The sequence below is a fragment of the Zonotrichia leucophrys genome, chromosome 4A, assembly GCF_028769735.1.
Source record: "Zonotrichia leucophrys gambelii isolate GWCS_2022_RI chromosome 4A, RI_Zleu_2.0, whole genome shotgun sequence".
Classification (NCBI taxonomy): Eukaryota; Metazoa; Chordata; class Aves; order Passeriformes; family Passerellidae; genus Zonotrichia; species Zonotrichia leucophrys.
The window spans coordinates 5,907,432-5,932,682 of record NC_088174.1 but is presented as its reverse complement, the minus strand read 5'-3'; the positions used below and the strand labels follow the sequence as shown (position 1 = coordinate 5,932,682).

The window sequence follows — 25,251 nt, the reverse complement described above, 5'->3', positions numbered from 1 at the left end:
CCAAAAGAAGGAAGGTTAGGGGCACACTAACCCCTCCATGGAGGGAGCATGGAATAAGGGGTAAAAAATCAGCTGTCACTTTATTTCCAAGTCAGAAAACTCTATCTAAAATGGGCACATTGCAATCAAAAGAAACAGGCCCTAAGATAAGCAGTTTGTGTGTAGTTAGCTGTGCTAAGTATTATGCAAGGACTGGCTCACCAGTGTGTGCCTCAGAAAAGGAAACCTTGTGAATGAGAGAAAAGGGATGACAAAGAGGAAATTGCTTTAGGATAAGATGTCAGAATAATGCTTGCACCTCACCTTGGCTTTGTCACAGCTGGTGAAACTAATGGAATTTGCTGAAGAGAGTTCAAATGAAGTAATAGCAGCAGGCATCATGTTGAATAAGAGCAGAATGGAAACATTCAGTAAGGGTAGAGCAGGGAAATCTTCACTTTCTCCACAATGATTTTGTTGAATATTCTGCTATTCAAATATAATATCAGAGACCTTAAGAAACTTAATACCTGTGTTCCTAATACAGGTATTCTGACAGATAACAGTCACCTGAATCATTAACATATTTAGACCAGAAATATAGAAAAACCTCCATGATAATATACCCGAGAGAGTTCACTGCTACTGCCTGGCTCAGTAAAAGAGCTGCAAAATCTCTTTGATAAGGCTTTGAAGCAGTCTGAGCTTTGCAGTGGATCTGCCCAGACCTTCTCCTCTAAGTCTAGGCAGAGGAGCTCCCCAGAGGCCAGAAAGCTTTTGCATTAGAAAGAAAACACCAACAGTTTTTGTTCAAATATAAAACCGAATAATTAACTTCTTAATCAGACAACAAACGATTACTGGGGAAGACAGAACATAAATTAAAAAATATTAAAAACATAAAATAAAAAATGCTTTTCTGCCTGCACATCTGTGCAATACAGATGCTTCAGCCAGCTCAGTGACTGCAGCTCTGGGCTGCAGCAAACTGTCTGGTCCCTTTGGCCACCCCGGCCACCCCTCCTGGCTGCTCCCTTCTCCTGCCTTGGCTGAGGCGCTGCCTCGTGCATTACCCAAGCGCCAACATTATTTTCCTAACCATGGAACTCACTAAATAGCTCTTCTGCTCCTTGCAGTCCTGTCTGCTTTTCCCCTTGATCAGCAGGATTGCCAGTAACCCACCTTTTTTTTTTTTTTTTTTAATTAGCAACAGCAGTATGGAGCCATTTTTGTATTGGAATAGCGTTTGACACAATTTAAATCAGACTTCCTGCCAGAAAGCCACGCTGCTGCCTTCTTAACTTTGCCCTTCTGTGTGACCCAAGCAGAATCCCATGAAGTGAATCTTCCTTGATCTTTCTTTAAGTCTCACTGCACATAGCCAAGAGGATTTTCTCTTTAATGCTCATGCATGGCATGAAACATGAATATTAATAGGCGAGAAGAGGAAATTAAATTCAGATACAAGATTTTTCTTATTGCTTTTGATTGTTTGAAGTGAAAATACAAAATGCAAATATGAAGCTACTACAAACAATAACCAATAAAAGATAAAAGTCTATTACTAGATTGTGGTAGTGAAAAAGATAGCAGCAGCATACATGAACTTCAATTCCCATTCAAGCACAATCATGTCCTCTAGCACAGAAAAAAAAAAGAAACAACCCAAAACTAAATTTACAGATTGAAGTAGTTGTGCATTGGTGTCAAGAATATATTTAGAATGCAGTATTCCTTAGAGGCTACTTTTTGTGTCATACAGTATCACATCCCAGTGTGTTAGAGGGGAAACAACATTTCTCTGTAGGGTTTCTGATACTGGGATGCTCCTCAGTGGTTTATTAACATAATTTCTTGGTCTTCCTTAAATTCAGTCTTTAGCAGTTGTTCTAAGGGATTCTTTGTCACTATCCATGTTGCCTCCAATGTCCTTTTTGAAACATTCCTGTTTGAATGAGACGTGATCATTAAATTCTACATAATCAAACACCCTCACTTTGTCACCAGAAGGCAAATACATTCAATGCTCTGTACTGTAAATTTCTTGAAGTAAAAGAAAGACATTCCACAAATGTTTACCTTCTTTAAGAAACAGTTATGATATGTTTTGAGCTACTACTCAAATGTATTTTGAATTACAAATGAGTGGGTGCTCTTTGAAGAATCCTGGAAGTCTTCAGACAATTTAATTGCACCTTGCAACAAACCAAGCACATTGTTATTTGAAGTAAGACTAACTAGTACTTAAAGGCTAACACTGGGCACTGGGACATTTCTTGATGTGTTGCAGATGCTTTGTTCACCTTGGCTTTCCAGTATCTGATAAATCTGTGACCTGTGCAGGTGTCAGGGGGAGATAACTCATGGACAGCTGTGCTTGGGAACTTCAGCAGTAAGGCCCACACAAGCATCTAACAGATTTATAGTCAGCAACAGGCTGGCTGAATTCAGAGGTAACATATTCCTAACATCCCAGCAGGTTTGGATCACACTTAAAATTGCTTTTAAGTGTAAGTGCTTTTAAGTGCAAATTAGAAATGATTAGGAGCAATTGATTTTCAGCACTGTCAAAACAGCAAAAGCAGGAGGAGATTTTTCCATATATTTAATTTGGAAAATAATTCATGGAAGTCATAAAAAGCTTTGGTGATTGCTGAAAGGTCTCACATTTTTCCTCAAATTGCTTTAAACCTGTTATTGATAAACAAGTTTTTGAGGAATACATTATTTAAAACTCTTTAGAAAAAGAAGATGAAGGGGCAGGCAGTTTCTTAATCACTACACAAGAAACTTTTTAAGCTCCTGTGTGACAGCCAGAGGATCTATTTGGGTCACTCTATCACTAATGAAATGCACTTGCCTCCAGAAAGCAGAACTGCAGCTGTTTTGCCATATCTGTAACAAAATCAGAAGAGTTTAGCATAAAATCTCAACTAATACCCTGTGAAGTTTAAACAAGAGGAGAAGAGCATGAAATTTGGAAGACAGAATGATGGCCTAGAAATTCAGCTCTCCCTCTTTTGTAAATGGGGCACAAATTCTTCAAGTCTCTCACCTGAGGAATGGCTTTTAGGACAGCAGGATGGCCAGTGGAATCCTGCTGCATTATTGATCCATTACAGATAAGAAGGGATAGAAGCACATACAAGAATCACCACATCTGCTTCCCAGGGAAGAGATCAAAGCACATTTTTGGTGCTATTTTGGACAGATCACCTTTCTTAGAGATGAAATAATGCTTTTTTGTTGCTGTGTAGCCTGTGTGACTTTTAGTGCAGTTGTTCCATCATGACTCTATTAGCCTGCCACGAGCTCCCCCATCATGAAGCCTCCCACTTCATGCACAACTGCTCCTACCTCCCATTTAGGTTCACAGCCAGGTTGCTAAATTTAGAATTATGGTGTGGAACCTGGGAACTAGCAAGTTTTCAGCCTTGATGGAAGAGCAGCAGTGCTGTGAGGTCAAGGCAAACAGCAGACTCTGCATTGGCCTGCCGTGATCAGTCAAAGGCTGAGGTGCACACAATTGTTCCTTGCAATTTCCCCTCTTGACTGCAATCCCATGAGGGATCGTGTGGGCACTTCTAATATTGCTCAAGTTTCATGAAATCAAAGGACTACATTGTGTTTAGATCAACTGTGTCATCCTGCACTTCTCAGAGCAAAAAGAATGCATTGTCAGAAGCAGAGAGAGGTACAGGCCTAGAGGTTTAACCTGGAGGGGATGTGATCTTTAAAAACAATGTGTTTTTAAAGAACATGAGACCTTGAAATGTGATTGCAATAGAATATGAAGAGTCACAAAGCACTGACAGACCGGCAGCTGGCAAAGAACTGCTCACTGCAAGTGCTGTGAGGGAGGCCTGAAAAAGCACAACTGTGAATTTCCAAAGTACCCCAGAGCAGGTGCATCAGGGTTACTGTGCCTTTAGGACAGATTACATCTTCTGGCTCTCAGGTCCTGCCAAGCAGCAAACTCAATGAAAAGTAAGGAAGAGAGACCTTAGAAATTAAAGGCTATCACTGGCTTCCCTCTCTTTTGTACAGCTCCCTCTCACAGATGAAAGCTCACATCCTCTCTTCCACTCCTCCGACTTCAAGAACTGATTTTGAGTTCCTGCTTCAGGAACATGTTCTGAAATGTTACCCTGGAGACTGCTCAGGAGACTCCAGACCCTGTTGCTCATCTTTCCTGTGAGAACAGTGGTTGCCTAGTTAAACCACTTTTTTCCATTCCTAATTTAAAAGCCTTATCAGCAAAGTAGCCCAGAACCTGCCCAAATCTCCCCATCCCTTTTTATTAAATGAGGACTAAATGAGGATGTCTTGCTCTCTTTCTCTTGTTTTTGTGGTTTTGTTTCCACATGTGCAGCAGGTATGAAACATTTGTTCTATTTTGATTGAGGATGAAGGTTAATTGGAACCCAATGATGAAGCACCTTCACTGCCATCCCCAGCAGCACAGCAAGAACAGCACTGCTGGCATGTCACTACACACTGCCTAAACAGGGCTTAAACAGCCTCCTCTGCTCACTAATATCCTTCACATTTCCTCCATGTCTTCTGCACAATTCCCCAAGAAAGCCTTCCTTCATCAGGAATAATTTTTAGTCCTTGACATCCATCAGTAAACATCAAAATTGGAAAGGATGTATTGTTCATCTTAAAACAAAGAAAATATATCAGAAAATTATATTTTATATCACTGAATATTAGAGAATACTTTATCTCAGAATTCTGAAGTGATAATATTTTAATGAAATACACTGTTAATTCCCCATTGGGATTCCCATTGTTTTAAGAAAGTGTAATTGCAAATGAGACAGACAGTAACTTCTGTTCTGTTTTCATCTGTTATCTCCACTAGGCAAGTTTTAAAATATGTGAAAGCCTATATTTTTAAGATGCAGTGACTAATAATTTTAAAAATCATTCTTGCTTTAACTTGTGCTCCACCTAATTTAGGGATTTTAGGGTTGCCCTATATGTGGGCTTTTAACTCCACTTTTCTCTCCAGAAATGGTGCCAGCTGGAATTGAAAGACTTTGGTCATTTGCCCAACTTTCCTGAGTTGTCAAGAGTGTACTGAGAGCAGAAGTGAGTTCTGATGGGACTGCAGAAATCCCAGAAAAACGGCCAATGATCACAGGGAGACCAAAACCATATTGCATTAATTAAAAATATTCCCATGACATTTCTATACTATGCTACACCATACATAGTCTTTTATTATTCTGATCTTAAAAATTAAAAAAAAAAAATAAGCCAACACACACCCCGTGAAATAGAAGAAAACCCAAAAGACAAGAACCTGGCAGTAACAAAGACTTTTCACCAAGGATCACCATACTCTGGGCCTGGCTGTTCACTCACTTTTTATTCCATCTCAATGAAAAATCCTAGCTATGAGGTACTGATAATAAATATTTATAGAATATCTCATAATTTCCTATAGTATTTTGCAAAAATTGTGATCAACTTAATTTTGCTGTTGTCTGTTATGAATAAACAGAGATAATTCAGAAATTAATAACTTATTATCAAACAGCTTGTACAGGCTTGGCAATTCTCTTCTGGACTAAAAAGTGAATGTATTAGCCTAAAAAGGAACAAGCCAAATGCACTCGTTGTTGAAAGCACCTCCCATTTGTTTTCCTCTAGTAAAAATGACCTCTGATTTTCCAATAACCCCCTAAACTCTCTTACCTGGATTCTCAGCTTATGCAGAGTGCATGAAAGCAATTATAAAGTGACTTCTCTCAGCAGGTTATTTGCCTATCAAACTGCCAAGGCCAGCGGTAATTTCAAGGACATACTGATTTTCCCACACTTGAATGTGCCCTTTTTTAGGCTAGTGATATGATGGGTGGGTGCATGGCAGATTAATTGCCCAGTGACAGCCTAAGTGGCTGCAGCTCAGTGATGTGTGAAGGGATCCTGCTATAAAACCTGCTCCAGCAGCACAGAGGAACTCAGGTGACCTGAGGGGTCATTCCCATTTCCCATGTCCAGAACTGAGTTACAGAGCTGGTAAATCAAAGCAGTATCCTTCTGCAAGGGAAATGCTCTTGGTGTAAATGCTATTAATTACGTGGAAGTCTGCAATTTATTTGTAGAACTTAAGACAGTATTACTGCCTGCTACTAGATTTGTCTAAATGCCAGTATTTTCATTTGCTGCAAAGTGTAATCTGAATTGCTAATCCCATGACTTTCAAATGAATTTGTTAGTTATTTAACTGGAGATGTAGAAGACAGTGGTAGGAGCTGAGGGTCATAATTTCATCACCCTTTATTAAGTGGTTTAGATAATGGTCTGTTATGCACTGGAGGTGTATCTAAAGTATATCATCATGTTTTTATTTCCCTGGGCTCTGGCATAGTGCATTTCTGTGTCCACTTCTGAAGAGCCATTTCCCTTCTTGTCACTCAGAGGACCATCACAGAATACGATGCCTTGCCCTTTATGAAATGAGAGGACCAGGCACTTGTAGCCCAATTGCCAGGGCCAAAGGAAGTTCAAAAACCTGTTTCCACTCTGTTCTTCTGTGTATTACAGTGTGGTAGTATAAGAGACAATGTCAGAAATCTCATCTCTTCCATTTGTTATGTTCCCATAAAAAACAAATCACTACAAAAAAACCCAAAAATCAAACTCCTAAGAAAACCACTGTTTTCTGTTTTGAAATGTAAGAAGCAATCAGAATAACAAGCCACACAAACCATCAGAACATGATGGTTGTGGCTGGCATATATTTATGGAAGAAGGATAACGAGGATATTCCATAAAAAGAGCTGCCACTGCTCTGAAGCTGTGGGTCAGTCACACACCAAGTTGTTGCCTTGTGCATGTGATAAAAATTGTTTGCTATTTTCATGTGCAGCTGAAGGAAGTGGCAAATGCAACTAATTCTCACCCTGCAACAAAGGAGCACAAAAAAAAACCCAGGAAAGTGGCATGAGTTTTCAGCTTTAGCCAAAGCACTCCAATGTGATTTTCTGCATCTCCTTGGTAATAAGCCACTGCAGCCACCCCAAGTGCCTCCAGGGTGCAGATGGTGACAGCAAGGGCCATGTTTAGAAAATTCATTAACATAATCTAGCCAGAGGAAGAAAAATGACCCATCTCCACAATAAAGAGCCAAGTCATGGGATATGTGAATGTCACTCTCTGTCACAATAACAGAAAAGTTTTGGGAAGTGACCAGAGGGTGTTTCAGCACACAGAGAGCCCTCACAAATAGACATTAATTCTTGGATCAGAGTAAGCACTAGATTGGTTTGAAGGAGTTATTAACTCTCCTGTACCATCACCCTGCCATCTGCTTGCCAAGAATACAAAGGAGTGCAACAGCTGTCTTCAATAGAGAGAGCTCCAATTGGTCACATGGGGCCACTGGAGGGAGAAATTAATCTCTGAACCTCACGAGATAGGACCAAGATAGCATCCAAAGATTCAGGAGTTTAGGAGGATAGTACACAGGAAAGCTTTGTGTAAATTTGTATGATTTCACTGTGTGTTAATTTCCAGCAATACACAAAACCCTCCCACTCCAGCCAGCAGAGTTCAGCAGGGGTTTCCTGATCCCCCAAGTAAGAAAGAGCTTCATCAACAATCCATCTTTACAGTATAGTACAAGTGCAGGTGGGCAATCCTTCCCAGCAGGCCGCATTTCCCATTGTGGTGACAACAGAGGATTTTAGGTGAACTCATTGAATTTTTACTGCTCAAAACTACACTGAAATCTAAAATTGCAGCAATGAGTTTGTAAATTGTAGTGATTTTGGAGTAGCTTGGGAGCTGGTAATACTCCTTGAAGGACTCTGAGAGGGAAAACATTACAAAACTCCCTCTGACATTTACTGCAACCACGTGGCTGTTTGTCTCCTCAGGGAGAGAAGAGGGAAGGGAGTCTCTGTGAAATATCCTCTTCAGTGCTGCTCTTGGCTTTGTGAAATATCCATAACAGGCCTTGATCAAAACTATTGGGAAAATATAGACAAATACATTTAAATGTACATAGGAGTATTGACTCACTATTAAGTGGGGGAAAATCCCAAACTTTTTCAAGGCATGATTATTATTTCAAAATGGCTCTTATCCTACGTTAATTAAATTAGGTAGTAAATAAAGGATAACTTTAATTATGACTTCGTAGCAGGCAGATAGAATCCCAGTGCTGGTCTGTTACAAAATGTGAACAGCAAATCACAGTTGTTTTAAAAAAAAAAAAATCACACACATTTTGATTCATCCCAGTAATATCAAATACTTGCTTTAGGAATTGGCTTTTGAAGAGATCTGACTTTTCAAACTCAGGCAGTTACCCATAAATGCAACCAAACATCTATTCTGGCTATTAAGGAAGGGTAAACTTTAGGTATTTAGAGCCTCTGTCTCTCCCTCAGATACAGGACAAACCACTTACACTATTCCACAAAGGTCTACATTATAAACTCAATGGCAGAAATTACAATTTCCCACATCTATCACATCAACATAACTGTGTCAAGAACCAGGTCTTTAATCCTAGGTTACAGAATCCTGTTATTTAATTATTTTCTAACATTCTTCATGGGTTGCCAAAACTATATTTCTCTTTAGAACTCTTTGAACCCTGAAATGAGAGTAAAATTTCTGTAAGGAGTGTGCTGTGATTTTCTGTTTTATACTGCATTTTACTACCTCATTACTCCTCCTTGTAGATCGTGTTGTGGGAAAATATTTTTGGCCTCTTCAGTAGAAACATTTATCTGCTTGACAGGTATTCCCAACAGTTATTTTTATCAACTGGAGTGATTTTCTTGAGTTTAACTTTCCTGTATGGTTAGATGAACAGATAGGTACATAGATTCATATATACAAATGAACTCACTTCCCCATTGAAAGCAATTATAAGTATGCATGCTTTGAAATTAAAAAAGCTCATTGATTTTATCACTTATAGGTGATATATATATTCACTAAATGAATATATTATCACTTCTCTTTAAATCACTAATCACTTTTCAAATTTAGTCTTATGAGTCAATTGCTGTGTCTCTCCACTCTTGCCTGATCTCAATATATATTTTATTTTTATAAGAATTCTTGTGTTTTTCCATCTGTATAAATCTTTATTACAGGAGGTACAGAACTCTCCTTTTGCTAAAGAGGAACTGCATAAACTCAAAATTCATATTGAATACATTTCATTTCCACTCACCACACTTTAAATTAATGTTACAATATTGGTCTTCCCATCACTGCTATTTTTCATTTCTTTCTTTGCCTATAACTTCTCTCTCACAGTGAGTGGAATTTCATTTTCAAATCCAGTTTTGCTAATCCCATCATGCACCATACTTTTCAATTCACCCACTGAAGACTGATTAAAAGTAAAATAAACTTATTACTCATAGCAACTACATCAAAGTTTCTATAATTCTTTACTATCCAGCTCTGAAGAATGTGACATTCTGAAAGTAATTTTTACTTCCCATGGGATATTTATCTGTATTTACTTCTCATTACTGTTCAAATTCTCTGTCTTCCAAAGCACAACAGCAAGACTGTAGCAGAATGAGGAGTTAAATTATTTCTTACAAACATGTTAGTTCCGAAACAATATTTTTTCCCCACAGCATGCTGCTTTGGTACAATTATGATTGTAGGATAAATAAGAGTCACTGTATAGAGATCCTGTACAGACACATGTAATTATTGTTTCCCAGCTCCTAATCCTTTAAAATTCTATTTACCCTTGTTTCTATTTATTTTGTTTATTGCTCATACTGCATGTTCTCCCAAGCAGAGATTAGTTCATGTAGCTATGCACAGCCTCCAGCATAAAGGATGCCATCCCCAATCAGAGCCTCTAGGCCCTCCTGTAATACAAATAATAAACATTACCAGAAATTTCTATCCCTTTGACTTGCTGCCATAGCCAAGCACGGGCTTGCTGTGAGTTGAACAAATTTGTGGCATTGGCTGCATCCTGGCACTTTATAAAGCTGTCAACCCTTCAAATTCCTTAGGACAAAATAAAAAAACTTCCAAATGAGCTGTTTTAAGCCTAATGGACACTCTGCCTGAGCTGCTACAGTTTGAAGGCAATTATTATTTTCTTGGGGAAACATCCAAACAGCTCTTCAGTCTTGTGTTTAACACACAGTCCTTGGTGTTGTGTTTCTGTATGGACTGAGAAGAAGCATGAATTTATATTGTGGATCACTTGTACATCCAGCACACAGGCAAAAAAAAAAAAAAGTTTTAGCTCTGCAAAACTATAGGAATATAAAAACTGAGTCCTTCCCTTTTGTACGAATTTGAGAAATCACAAAAAATCAACAGTACCAGAACTCCTTGCAGTCTGAAAATAGACTTGTTAAGGGTTTTTCCACAATACTTATTAACCATAATTTCAAAGATTCCTAAGTATTGAAACTGTACTCACATTGCAGTATTTTGCTAGTCGGCTGCAATAAGATTTTTTGTGTGTGTGTGTTGACCACATTGAGAAAAGATTAGAAGCAATTATATAAAATTAATCTTACAGTTGTGTCTCAATCACAGCTGGGAGTCCAAATTCTGGCCTGTAATTAGGACAAAATTGTCTTAGCCAGAAGAAGCTCAGAAGAAAATTGCATTACTTTAGGGATGCAAACCACCAAAAAAGCAGGTGAAGACATCAAAGGGCTGAGATGTTTTTGTCTGTGATCTCATTCCAGAGTTTGGTTTTATCATGAATGTGGTCAGAGTGCTCCACATTTCACATGTCCCAAGGAGCTTGATCCCTAAGAATTCCACTATTGTAACTGCAATGTAGTTAGGCCATGTGAATTTCAGCCTATGCACACACAAACACACACATAAATGCACTTCTAAAAATTTGTTTTCAACGAGTGAGAAAATGACTTCCACACAGTTCAGGTTTACTTTTGTTCTGGTAATGCTCTCACCTATTGCTTTATCCATCCTGAAACTGTGCCACATGGATCAAACACACAGCTGCCCTTAAACTCAGCTGAAAGGCTGCTCAACATAAAGACGATAAAACAACTTAAAATCTCTTTCTTACTATCAAGGAAAGGAACACAAGAGTAGGCAATAATATCAATGAAAGCTAATTTTTGCAGTTGTATATATAATTATAATTACTCCTACACTTTAATAAATAAGACTAAGACCCTCAAATATAGCAGTGTTTTGAGGAATCAAAGGCAGATGTTTATGTGAGAGGTACATCTGGAATCACATTCTGGAGTTCTTTGTCCCTTTCAAACTACAATTTCACTAAGTGCCCAGATTTTGATAATAAAAGAAATGCACTGCATTGCGAAGGTTTTCTGAGAGGTTTGTTTCTGAGTTTTTGTGGGGATTTTTTGTTTTGTTTGGTTGGTTGGGTTTTTTTTTCCTGAGTTTTTATTTTCTGGCCAATGTAAGAAACGTTGATTCAAAAAAGTTTTTCCACTCTTATTAAGAATATTTTTGAAGGTGTACAAAAAAAAAAGTTGGTGTTTTTTTTTCTTTTTTCTGAGGTGTTTTTAAGGACAATTTGTGATACTTTGTGATACTGCCTTTATATCTCAATATGGATTTTTTCCTTTTTATTTTTTTTCAAAAATCGAAAGTGAAACCTTTGAAGGAAATTACCTGGCTGTTATGTCATTCCTGGTTCACAATAATCAAGTTGCCAATGTTCCTTGGGAAGAAAGATTCTGCCATGCTCCCCATTCAGTGATGGCACAGTGATATCAATAACCAGTGGCTTTTGCATCATGACAAGTGTTTCAGAAGAGCATCCCTGTGAAACGGAGCCCTCAGGGCAGTGTCTGCACAGAACCCAATGGAAATCCAGTGTCCAGGAAATGGAATCCAGCTCACCATGGTGAGAATGCTGATCCCACACCTGTGCCAAGCCCTGCACACCACGTGGACCTGAGTGCACCTAAACTGTCTCAGGCAATTGAAGCAATCAATTACAATGGTAATTAGTTTATTCCACAGAAGAGCTACTTGTTAGGCAATTTGATTTCCTTATGCAGGCTATTATCCTGGAAAGTAAGAACAAGAGATAAGCAAGCTTTCCCAGAATAAAAGGCAAACCAATATTTAATAAGATGTTACTAGGTACCACTATTGCAAATGGCTAACCTTTATCAGCAATTTTCAGGACACCTCCACTCAGCAGGTATGAAACCATCCTGAATCAGGAATTCAGCTCCTCTGATACTTCACACCTGAGCCTGAAACTGGTTTATACAAGACCTAAACAACAAGCCTCATAAAACTTGGAGAAACAGAGAAAAACTTTCAAAAGTACATCATCTCATAGTATCTAAGTGCCTGCTTACTCTGCAGCATTTGCAGAAGTAAAAGTGGAAACACATTCAAACTTCACAGAGATCCCCAACAGCCGTGCCAGGACACCAGGGACTCCTGCAAGGTAAATATTTGCTGAGATAGCAGGAGCAAAATGCTTCAGCAAATTAATCAGAAAGGTTTTGGCAAGTTCTCACGGGCACAAGGTGCTTTAAGATTTGTAGTTCCAACATGCCATTTGGCAAATACTTTTCCTGTGATTGCTTTTCAGCACATGCTCAGCATCAAAAACAGCACAGCATTCCAACCTGCAAATGTCAGAAAGCTTTTCCAGGAGCAAAATCACACTTTGAAGTCTTTAACATCTATGGCAGCAATGCTAGCATGCAGTAGAAATGGTTGTTAAAAAAAAAGAAATAAAAAGGAGTAAAGGAAATAAGATGGAATAAAAGTAACCAACCCCAAGCTCAACAAAGGAAAAGTTTAAAAGAGCACAGTAACTGAAACTCTTAAATAGATCCTGTTCTTTTAACCTTTTCAGAACCTATGAAAATATTCTAATAAATTATTACAATTTCAGCAAAGCAAAGATAAAGTTTTTAAAGCTTCAGAAGACTTTTCAAGTCAGTAGGGTGCATCGTGATAAATAAATAAATACATTTGTTACTCTGCAACAAATTAGATTGTCCCCTATTGAATATATTTTTAAAAACTCCATGAAAACCACCTCAAGAAGAAGCAATTCAGTGTGTGAATTTGTAGGTTAGTTAAATTCCCAAAGAACAGCCTCATATTCTGATTTATACCTCGAGGAAACATGGTTGCAAATTTTAAGAGGCATAAGAAGGACAAAGTGCTTACAGATGGAAATAAATAACACCCAAGCACATGTCATAAATAAACCTCAGTCAATAAGAATAGCCAAGACTGCTGCTGTTTCATACTGTCACAAAGCAAAAATAGATCTAAAAAGTGATTCAAAATATTACAATTTTTGTTAGTCTTTATTTGTTTAAAAAGTGTTGACATTATCCTTAAAACAAAAAAAAAAAATTTCAATTCTGTGTATGTACCAGACCTAGAATGGCAAAAATATATGGCATCCTTTTCAGATCTTTGTCTTCCTTTTTCTTTATTTAATGACAAATTACATCACCTAGGAGGAAATGTAATGTTTGCAGGAAAATGAAGAGTCAGCACTTTAAACATATTGAATTTTTATGGTAGACAAAACCTCAATTATTCATTCTGCCACTGTTTTACCTGAACCAGATGCATGGAGGTTGTGTAACTCTATTAATAATTTTGACATAGCTGTAGCTTTGTTTTTTTCCATATAGTCAACTGATCAACTTGACACTGTAAACTGTCCCTGACTTTATTTTCTCTTGTAAAATACTGCAAGACAACATTTTCCTGATGAAAATAATTAATGTGGGATGTGTTACTCACTGTTCAGAAAGGTGAACCCCAAAACCAGTCCTGGATTGAAGACAAAATTCACTTTTGCAGACACCATCTTTGTTCATAAGCTTCAGAATGTAAAACTAAGCCAGAAACTGTTGCTGATTAGGTTTTTATTTAATGAAAATTCTTTCTAATGGCGCTCTAAAAGTCACTTGAAAGGTCCGATTTGCCAAAGTGATAGCATTCTCTAAAATGCATTTATAGATGTCATCAGTGGAATTGTTAAAAAGACAGATTTCTGAAAATCTCTGAACACTCATCTCCTAAAATACAACAGAGCTTGTGCCATGGGAGCACAGAGTCAGCAAACATTGGTGCCAATCCTCCAATCTCCTCTTTCATAAGGCTTCAAATAAAAGGGATTCTGCACTTAAACTGGCCTACACTAAGAAAAAATATAAAGAACTAGTAGCCAAGAATCTCTTAGCTTCCCAATATCATGAAAGAAACTCTCACATTAACAAGAAACCTATTAGCAGGCTATAGTAAAACTTGGTAACTAACACCATTAGAACATGATTTTTCTTGGTTTTGCACTAGTCTGTAAGTTCTCTTTACTGATTATTACCATTTTAACCACATACTGCTACATCTAATCAAATTTCAGATTAATTTGTTCCTATTTTGTAGCCATAATCAGCAAGATTATCAGAAATTCCAAGTTTTCCCTCTGTTGGTAATCTGCTTTGTCTGAACCAGAATTTAACATGAATGGAATCCTCCTCTCCTGCAGCCTCACAGAATCAGCTGAGCTGGAAGGGACCCACAAGGACCACAGAGCCCAACCAACCCTTAGCCCTGCTCAGGACATCCCCGAGAGTCATTGAGAGTCTTGTCCAAAGGCTTCTTGAACTCACATCATTAAGGAATAAAACAAGGATTTATATCTGTATTCCAATGGGTTATTTCAATGGACCACTGGACCTATAAAACTCAGATGAATGAGTGGCAGAATCTATGAGGCAAGGAATATCCATCTCTGGGAGATGGAGCATGTTCCAGGAGGCACCTACAACTCCTCTGAGGAGCAGTGGACAGAGGGACGGGTTCTCATCGCCCCTGTGCAGCTGGCATAACTGACAAGTGACAAATTCTTTCCCAAAAGTCTACAAGAGCAAATATCCCTCATGAATTTACAACTTTTCAAGACATCCCAAATCCAGGTGTGCTTTCCTGTCAGAGCCTCAGACCACAAACTGGAGGTGATCTAGCTGACTCTGTTAGAACCTGTCCTAATGGACTCTGCAGAACATAAAACTTTTATGTCATTAAGAAAGTTACTTATTATCTACCTTCTGCCCCAGAAATTAATACGATCAATTTAGTTCTTGTTTCTTGAAATATTTTAAAAATCCTGGGTACCTTCTGCAAAATTAAGAAATAAACAGCATTGCACAGAGTAAAAGCCACAGAGAATGAGGGCTCTGGCAGGGCAAAGGAAACTTCCCAGCCTCAGCCCAGCTCTGACACCAGATGTTTGCTCATGCTTGTGGTCTTTCACCTAAGCACTTCCATTTCAGTGATTGTATAAAACCATACCTAGCTTATTCAGATAGTCATAAGATAAAGTGAACTTACTATTTAAAAAATCAAGTAATGCCATTTATATCGCATTGCTCTCAGGCAAGTTATCTTAAATCAAGGTGTTTGAAAACAATTACAGTAACTCATGGCCAGAGCTGAACCTGCTTTAAATTCAGCTAGTTTAACTTTTTTATCATCAAAGAGAGGCTGCAGTTCTCCACATGAAAGATCACAAGAAGGATGGGGTTTAAATGTCATCAATCCTGGTCATGAAAATATTTCAAAAAATTTTGTGGAGAATGTTAAGTGGGGGTATAATAGCCTTGTCTTTCTTAATAGTTGTAGCAAGTTACCAATTCAGCTTTTTTAAGACAGGGACTTAAATGAAAATTAAACATAAATAAATGCTTTGACAAAGATAGCAGAGGAAAGACAATGGAGTTATTTTTAAAAACAGAAAAATAGGTCTGTCATTAAAGTGAACTTCTATTGACATTGCTTTAATCTGAGAAATTTATTCTCCCACAAACTTCAGAAAAACAATGAAAATTATAAAGCTAATGATGAAGGTAGTAACAGATATTTCTAGAAAAGATACATAATGTGAAACTTTAGAAATTAATGTAGGTATTTGTAAATACAGATTTTTTTCTCTGTTACCTCTATCATATTGGATTTGGGAGGCAATAAATAGCAAACAATGCACATTTCAGCCACTGCAGCTCAGCTCATAGTATCCTAAAAGAGAATCTGTTTCATCCATTTTTCCATGGAAAAGTATCACTCCCTTATCTGAAGAGCACATCAAAATTCACATGAGTTGGCCACAACAAGAAGAAAATAATTGCTTCTCTTTAGAATTGATTTCTATTTCTGTGGGACCTGTAGATCACACAGGGACCCAGATGTGTGCTAGGGGAGGAGAGGGAGAGCTAGGTGAGCTTGCTTTTGCCAAGCTTCTGAATGTTTGGATGTCTTGAAAAATTGACATTGCCCACAGTATTTCAGAGATGGTGGAAGAACTCAACAAGCACCATATAGAAGTGATCTTCACAGGGCACAAGAATTAGCAAGAAATATTTGGTAAGGAAGAGTATTTCCTAAGACAGTTTAGAGAAGCTGTAGAAATGCCAACAAAAGCAGCTCTCAGGCAGAGACAATGGCCAGTTGGTTATTAGTTGTTACTTACTTTGGGGATTATCTCACAATGTTTTGTGAAGTCCTTAATTCATGTAATTCTTAGCTGGGTACAAAGTCTGGGGTACCCCATGGCTGTGGTGTCATAGCACTGGTTCTGGCAGACTGCTTTTCACCCTTTTTGTGTGTTTTGGTTTTTGTGTATTTAATCCCCTGCATAATATAATCTACTGTTTGTACTGTGTGTGTTTTCAGGCACCTAAGCATTCCTTACATGCACAGAACTTTCAGAAGTTTAATAAAAACAAACTGAGTTTTCCCAGCTGGTTGTACAGCAGTAATTAAGTAAAAACTGCAATTCCCAAGGTGTACTCATTTCTGTTAATGCCATCAGCACTGCTGCTGCATGCTCAAGCAGGTTAACAAACACAATCACATTAGCTTTTGTTCTTCCACAACAGCAGGGCTGAATCTTCATTAGGCATAAAATAATGAGGAAACATGGAAGAAGAATGGAATGTGATAGGTTTATGTCATCTGAACACCTGGTCTCTATAATTATTTGAAAAATAAATAAAGAAAAAGAAAAAAAGATGGGATTGGCTAAGAAATTTTAAAAAGTCAATCCATCTTCTAGCTTTGCAGTCAGTTGTATATGAGAGCTACTGGTTTGACATCAAAGGATTGTGTGATATTTGTAAAGGTAAGAGCAGAATTAATTCTCTGGTTGTAAACCAAATGTATTTCCCAAGATGGGAGAAGAAATAAAAGGAACAGATGTTCCACATCTAGAATGTGAAGAACTTAATTGGAAAACATCAGGAACCAGAGAATTGTGACATTTTTAAAGGGGGGGGAGGAGGAACAAACGGGTGACTAGTTATGTCTAGTCTAGAGTGGGAAAGTTTCTTGAAAGAATTATATTTACCAGATCAATTTTTTTTTTTTACTTTTAAAAGCAATGTCAGATCAACAATCATTTCTGAATGCCATTAAACCACAGAAAGGACATTTCAAATCTGCATAATGATTTTTTACTTCATGCACACAGATAAGCACACCTACATCAGGCAGCATAGCTTCTAAGCAAGGGACACTAAGATGCTGCAACCTTCTAATCATCACAGAATCTAATTCTTAAAGAAACAGGCTATTAGTGAAGACCTAACAGTTCTGCCCCAGCTTTATGCACAGTGATTTCTTCTGACACACTCACTTATCAAAGTGCATTACCTGTCATCCAGCTTGCTTCCTTGGTACCTAATCATGTATTTGTCTGCTTTCAGCAAATGTCTCTGCAGTGATGCATTCAGAATAAGATTTTGGAAAGAGCTCCAACTCCTGCATTGAAATGTCTAAGCTTTAAAATAGAACATTTTCCCCTAAATTGTAGCTGTCTATCTGTAAAAGTCCTACTCAATGCATCTTGGCCATCTTTCCCTTTTGGCACAAAATATTCTCCTGAAAGATCTCCTGTAGGGACCTTCCCAGTTTGTGTTTTACACTTAAGTGTCTCAAAATATGGCCATAAGTCCTTTGGGGATCTTTACATAGAATTTTGCTTATTAGAAGTTATTTTATTTGCATTTAATAACATATAAAAATGCTAATTTCCTCCCACGACAGTTTTCCTTTTCGAGTCTCTGAAACCACTTCCCTGAGACCTGTCTGGAGAATATTTCCAACTACATCTTTTCAGTAAAGCTTTGTGGAACAGACTGTCTTGCTGGCCTCTAGAGGAACATTTTTACCACTGCTGCCCTACCTTGCTGGCCTCAGGAGGGACATTTTTTCCCACTGTTGCCAGCACTGCCTGTGTTTTATGGGAGGAGATGCACACAAACACTCAACAATGAAGCATCTTGACAAACAGCCCTTGTACTGCTGCAATTACCATATCTCTTGATTGTCAGGAAATAGGCTCTTGATAAACATGTGGTTTCATTGTTTACCCACCTTTGTTTTCAATTAAAGTCAGAAACCTATAATGTGCATCAGAACACTGCTCAACTTGGTTTGAAATAGGCAGGTAATTAATGATTAGACTATTTATTTAAGACAATCTCTGGAGACTTCAGGGGCAGGGTAATCCAATATAACAAGCTTGCTAGAAGGCTATAGGAAGAGAAGTTTCTTCAGGTATTTTTCCTCCTGTCCAATTCTTGCACTTTAGGTATCTTTTATTTTATTTTGGCTGGACATCCTAGAGATGTCCAATGTCCACAGCCCTTCCCTGCACTCTGTATCATGAGACAGAGCTGACCAAATGATAATCTCTAAACTGTTCCACTGCAATAATTTTTGCTAAGTTTCTAGGCTGATCATTCTGTTGAATTTTGCCAGGTAATCACTTGGTAGTTCCTTTCAACCCACAACAAGTTTTCCTCATGGTGTATTTGATTCTGTTAGAGAAAAGTTGTACAGACATGGGTATGACAGATACACATTCCTACCATGTACATAATGTGTGTGCACAAATGCGCACACATATCAAATGTACATATATTTGAAAATAACCTATAATTTTCACATTAGTACATGGCTAAGCTCTCATGTTTCCTGCATACAAAACAAAGTCAATCAGTTACATCATTCAAAGTCAAAGTCACATTTCCAAGATATTTTGTGCCTCTCTGTGCATTATACATACACCAGGTTCCTTTTTTAGGCTAATGTGACTAATTTTTGTTTTGAAGTTGCTCATTCATTTGCATAACTGGAAGTTGTGCCTATGTGCCTGAGGAAGAGCTGTTCTTTATATAAAAAGTATTTCATGTTTTCATATTAGAAAACACATGGTCATTATTCCTAATAGACAAAAATTGCTTATTAAAGAAGCCAAAAAATAACAGCCTTTAAAACATCCTAATTGCAGCCTAGATTGCTTCCTTTATTGAAATAATAAAGACAAAATCACAACATGTATGTAATTTAATAGAGTGATTCACTGAAGTTCTAGAATCATATGGCTATAAGACAATAATATAATGTTGCTCAGCCACATCTGTTGTCATTAATTTCCCTCCCCCTGAATTCTGTGGAAAGACAACCCCCTCAACTGCACTGTCTGAGCTCATTCCTGCTGGTTTCAGTAGGAGTTGGGCTTTGTCCTTAGCAACATGCACAGTGGAATTTGAGACCAGGGATTGTTTTGAAAGTTTAAGAATGGGAATTTTTCTCCTACTTGGCCATAATTATCATTCAGGGGATGAAATTCTGTTTAAATCATGCTTTTCTCCAAAAGAACATGAAATGCAAGTGGTTGATTTCATGATTTGCAATAGCTCACTGGTGTCATTCTTACACTGTTGCCTGTACATTCCTTGATGAAGTTGGCTTTAATAAGGAAAATATTTTCTCTCAAATCACATTTATATTGAAAATGTTAATCTGAAATATTTTTGATGCGAGATGATATTTTGATGAGAATTTAGGACATGTTCTTTAAGTAAATGTGCATCCAGGGACTTTTTTTTGTTTGTTTCAACACAGATATTTCTTGTTGGAGTGTGCACTTACTTACTATGAAAACTTCATCTTACCTACTAAGATCATACTAGAAAGTTTTGGCAAACACCACTTGTTTTCAAAAGCAATGTGGGAGCTGGCCTGCAATAACATGACAATTCTTAGTGGGAATTTTCCTAAACTTTTGTGGCACACAGAAAATTAAAAGCATTAAAACCTCAGAGGAAGAGGTCAGTGGTTTAGGGGCCCAAACACAGTGATGGATTCAAATGCTCACAGGTAGGAGTTTTACCTCCTGAGGTTTCCTGACCTTTAATGCAACTTCAGCTTCTCTGGGGCATGCACTGCCTGTACCCATAGGATGACAGACACACAAATTATCTGTTTAATCAGAAAGAAATAGGACAGTCAGTCACTTACTGAGCTTCTGCATTTAAGTCAATGCTTGTAATTTCACTTTGTACTGTAAACTGCTGTATCAGATGGACAGAAAAACTTTCCACTACAAATGCAGTGTTGAATTCGCTACATTTTTGTTACAATCATGTGTAACTACCTCAGCTATTATCTAACAACCAAAAAGTTATAGTCAATTACATGAAGTTGTCTTGAATTTGCTTGAAATTGCTCTCCACAAAGCACACACTCTTTCAAATATAGCCTGCATTTTTCCAGTCAGTGTGCATTTAATTTTTAAATGGTATTTTAGAGAGAGATGAACTTGTGATATTCTAAAATCACAACCCTAACACCTTTCATTAGAACAGCATTATTCTGTGCAAATATTCTGTCAGAGATCCTGCACAGCTGTCTAAAAAACCCCTGTTTTTTGACTCAGTTTTATATTTCTATTTCCAGACATGCCCAATTTCATCAGCAAAGCAGGACAGCAGATAATTGTGGACAGCTCTGCATGTACTTTTAAAATGAGATAAACATAAATTTAAAGCAAAAGGAGAGGAAGAAAAATAATGTTAAAAGAAGATGTTGAGTAGCAAAATAATAAATAAACACACATGCACAATTGTACTGGTAAAGACAGAGGAAATAAGGGAACTATTCCAACTTCAGCTGAATCACAGGTACAAAACTACAGCTGAAAAAGAGGGCAATTTTCCCTCTACTTTTTGAGAGGTGAGGAAATCCTAACTCTTTCCACTAACTCTTCCTTGCTCAAGCTCCCACCAGTGGGAGCCCAAAGTTAGAAAGATTTCACAATTCTGAGATTCAGATTTGGCTCATGAGGGATAGAAGGGATGGGATCATCTGGGAAAGAAAAAAAAATGCACTACTAAGCACATTTGTAATGTCAGAGCATCAGTTAGAGAAATGACCCATTTAGCTTTCCCCACCCTCAGCCAATTCTCCTTTTTTTATACCACCATACTAAACTTACTGGCAAAATCCTCCTGCAGTGCTAAATGCACAGCCATGGTTACCACAGAAATTTTAAGCAGATCATAGAATATATTCCCAGAAAGATGGTAATAAAATGAACAATTGGCAGAAGTTGTGCCCGAAAGTTCTATTCTAACAGTTCTATGTATTGATCCACATAACAGAATATCAGTGTTTAATCTAGTTTAAACTAAAGCATTTTATATAAAATCCATTTGTAGAAAATGCCTAGCAAGCAGAAAGTGGGCCAGAAAATATTGTCATTTCAAAATACCATACATAGATGAATTATCATTCATTCATGTTAAATATAAAATTGAGAAATAACATTTATCCATTATAAAGTATAGGAATTATTTACATTCTGTTTTTTACACCATTTGGAAAGCTATATTCAGAAAGAGTTTGGGGACATAGCTCAGGAAAAAACAGAAATAATATTAGCCATTACTAGCCATCCCATCGACTTCTAGATATCCTGCAAGCTTTTATTTTAAAATGATATCTCTGTGAATACCTGTTATAGCTACACATAACTCTTAATCATCTATTGCTTAACCACTCAGGTGCTGACTAAATAATAAATAAGGAAATTTTACAGCTGACACTCAATCACAGTATCTTTCAAAACTCAGCATGTTCCAGTCCCACTGCCTGGTCTGGATAAATGGGAGATACATTTCAGTTTATCCAAGCACTGGAGTAAATCAGGAAGTATCTGAAGTCTTTTTGTTCACAACAGTTGTTCATTACATTCAGTTTTGTTTATTTTCTTAGTTATTTCTTTTCTCTGAGACATCACTGATTTAGGAACTTTCATGGAAGGGAGAGTTTTGAAAGTAAATAAATGAAACATTTTCTGGAAACAGATATTCAAGATATTATGAATTTTTTCACTCCTCAGAAATGCTGCATCCTGATTCTGCAAATTTTATATCATCCAGTGTTTTAGAATTTGGAATGGGAGTTTTGTTGTCAATTGTGCCACAGGAAACATATTTCTCTCCCTATTTTGAAAAAGCAATTTGGTCTTAAGTATTGGGTAAATCTGCCCCCCTTGCCTTTGCCTGAAGAAAAAGGTAATTATTTTCTTCTAAAAGTATTGGATTGGTAAATAGCCTGCTCCTGCAGTGCATGGACTGACTCTTCATTATTAGCTAGCTTTCTTATTTTTCTCACTGTAAAAATAAGAATCAAACAAAACCAATGTAAAACACCTGGTGACTTAATTTCACTACTTTCCAGTTCTGGGAGACAACAAACCTTTACAAATATAACCAAATATGTATAATTTAGAGTTAGAACACCATAAAACAATGAGGCAAATGAATAAATAGGTTACCAGGTATTTAAACTTACTGGAATTTAATAGAGACTATTTAAATAAGCAAATATATTTGCCTGTAGGATTGTGGGATTAGGACATGCATCTTTAATTGGATAGATTTTCTGTAGTTTTAAGTATTTACCCAGATATTTCCACTCAGTTCAATTTTGTAGATTTCCATAAATGAAACCTGTAGTTATTAACTTGCAGAGTGTTTCTTGGCAAATAAATTTTATATCTAATTTCAAGTCTCCCTCCATTTAGAGGGAGATGTTTTTATTATTAAGAACAGGCCCCTGGACTTTTCATATCTATAATAAAGGCAGAGGAATAATTCTATAAGAAGGTACCATTCAATATAAAAATCCAATGTCTTTGATCTGTATCTAAGTTCAGTGGAAGACTGGACTGGAGGTACAGTTTTGTGAATCCAGTTTAAGTGCCAACATCCTGAGCATATCTTTATGAATAACTGCAAAGAAATGTTGTCATCTTATTACAAAAGTTCCATACCTTCTTAGTGAGTTCTCAGGGTCAGCTCCTCACAGCACTGACTCCTCCTTCTTTACAGCACAACCAACAAACTCCAACTCTCTTCTCCACCAGCTTTTATAGCACTCATCCTCACTGCACACAGCTGTGGCCTGTTAAGGGCAGGCCTGTTCCTGATCTTTGGTGATTGGCACAGCTGCAACTCCTCAGGGGTGAGATTACCTTCTGCACGATCTTTATTTTCTTACAATCTATCCCCTGACAAAGAAACACATAATTAAAAAGTTTTTCCTGTAAGCAGGCATCTTTTCTGAAATGTATTAATGATTAATTCAATTTGTGTCACAAATTTTAATATGAAACAAATAAGGAGTTATTCCTAAGTAGATACTAGTTGATATTTAAAACATACATATTTCCTTTTCTCTGATTTGCCAGGTAAGGAACACGCCATGGTTGTATCAGCTTGCTTGCTGGCAAATTACACAGATGTGCTTTGCCATACTTGAAGCTTGTAATTTAGAAATTATTTTTTCACAAACACCAGTGCCACTACAGATCTATTGTATACTCTTGCTACAAAATTAAAAGGAATGAATCTTGTCAGAAGAAAATACCACATGGAAAATATTTTCAGAAACACATTAGTGATACTTACTTGGAATCAGTTTGATATAATGAACTCATTATATGTCCATATCTGAAACCTTAGACAGATCAATAAAGTGAACGCAGGCTTTATGCTCTTGTTATGAAAAAAACATTACCATTAGGGGCAACAGCATGTTTTGCAAGTTAGAAAAGTGGAATATATTCAACAAACTGACAGGAAAGGCAGAAAAATTATTCCCACTTGTTTTCTTATCTTTCCTTGTCCTGTGATGTGCTACAAGGATTCTTTTTAATGAATGAGCTTCAAAGGCCTTTAACTGGCTTTTATATGTGTAGATATTACTGTAAATCCAAGTAATATTTGGGTGAGATTTGGATTAAAAAAACAGAACACACTTTTGGTTTAGCTGAAATTCCAAAGAAAAAAATCTTCTGTCTATATAAACACAAAAGTAACTGTGGTTCAACATCATCCATCAACCATCACTTCTCCCAATGAAAATTAACTATGAGAAGACTGTGAAATGTCACAACTACAGTCTCATTCTAGGCTTGAAAATACACCATACAAAATACATTTTTCCTAATACATCACTGCTTCTTTCCCTTCCATCAATTTCTGGATGGCAAAAGAAATTTCTCTCTTTTTTTTTCTTTTTTTTTTTTTTTTTTTACTAAAAAACCCATTGTTCTGTCCTTTCAAAAGGTTCACTGGATTGTGCAAAACACACACAGGATATGTTTAATTTCTATTTTCCTAGCCAGTCAATGCTTTCAGAGTGCTTTAATACATATTTGTATTGTGGGGTTAAGGACTGGACTGGGAAACAGTGATTCCCAACATTTACAGACTATTCCAACTTCAAACACAAATTCAGTGACAAAACTATTCAGAACAATCTCTGACAACTTGTCATGCAAAACCAAGACCAAATAAAACCAAAATCAACCCCTACCCCACTTATTTTTTATATCTTCCCCAACACCTGTATATATAAAACATTTAAATTTCTGATTGCATGAAGATCTCAGTGGTGTTCAGTTTGACTTTCAGATGTCTGGAGCTTCAGAATTTTGAGGATTTATACCTCTTTGTTTTCCTGATTTATTCATAAAGAGCATGAGGTGTTTTCTTCTCTCCTGTAGACCTGATGGCTATATAAGTAATGTATATGTAAGTCTTTTGAAACTATCGAGTTGAGCAGTGCTTGAGTAATAAGCAAATTATTGAATCAAAGCTATTTTCAATTTTGCTTGCAGCAATAAATCAGAGACTGTCATTTAAGCTTTTCTTTCTTTTAAAGAGCTTCCATTCTTCTACAGATGTCAAAAGTAAATGATCAACAAATAAAAAGGGGTTTCCATCCTGCTTTCGCTTAATTTGACCCTAGCTGAGGCAGTGACATGTGTAATGTTGAGAAACAATTAATGACATTAACAGCAGACTGGCACCAGCAAGAATGACTTTGATCATTTTCTCTTTGTCTATACAGTGTCTGGCAGGAAATATAAATAGCAATTATATTGGAAAGGTTGTAAGAATT

General features: G+C 37.1%; 1 long non-coding RNA gene across 3 annotated transcripts; it reads right to left on the bottom strand.

Moving 5' to 3' along the window:
- Nucleotides 1-1,586: 1,586 nt before the first annotated feature.
- LOC135447723 (uncharacterized) lies at nucleotides 1,587-23,158 on the bottom strand. Of its 3 annotated transcripts, XR_010440265.1 has the most exons (7): nucleotides 23,117-23,154; nucleotides 20,189-20,259; nucleotides 12,315-12,399; nucleotides 12,115-12,212; nucleotides 11,614-12,014; nucleotides 2,840-2,874; nucleotides 1,587-1,924 (listed from the first exon to the last, which is right to left on the bottom strand). It is a non-coding gene; the product is annotated as an uncharacterized LOC135447723 (long non-coding RNA). The 3 variants fall into 3 exon arrangements; XR_010440266.1 differs by lacking the exon at nucleotides 2,840-2,874; XR_010440267.1 differs by lacking the exons at nucleotides 12,315-12,399; nucleotides 20,189-20,259 and having other exon boundaries at nucleotides 23,117-23,158.
- Nucleotides 23,159-25,251: the final 2,093 nt, after the last annotated feature.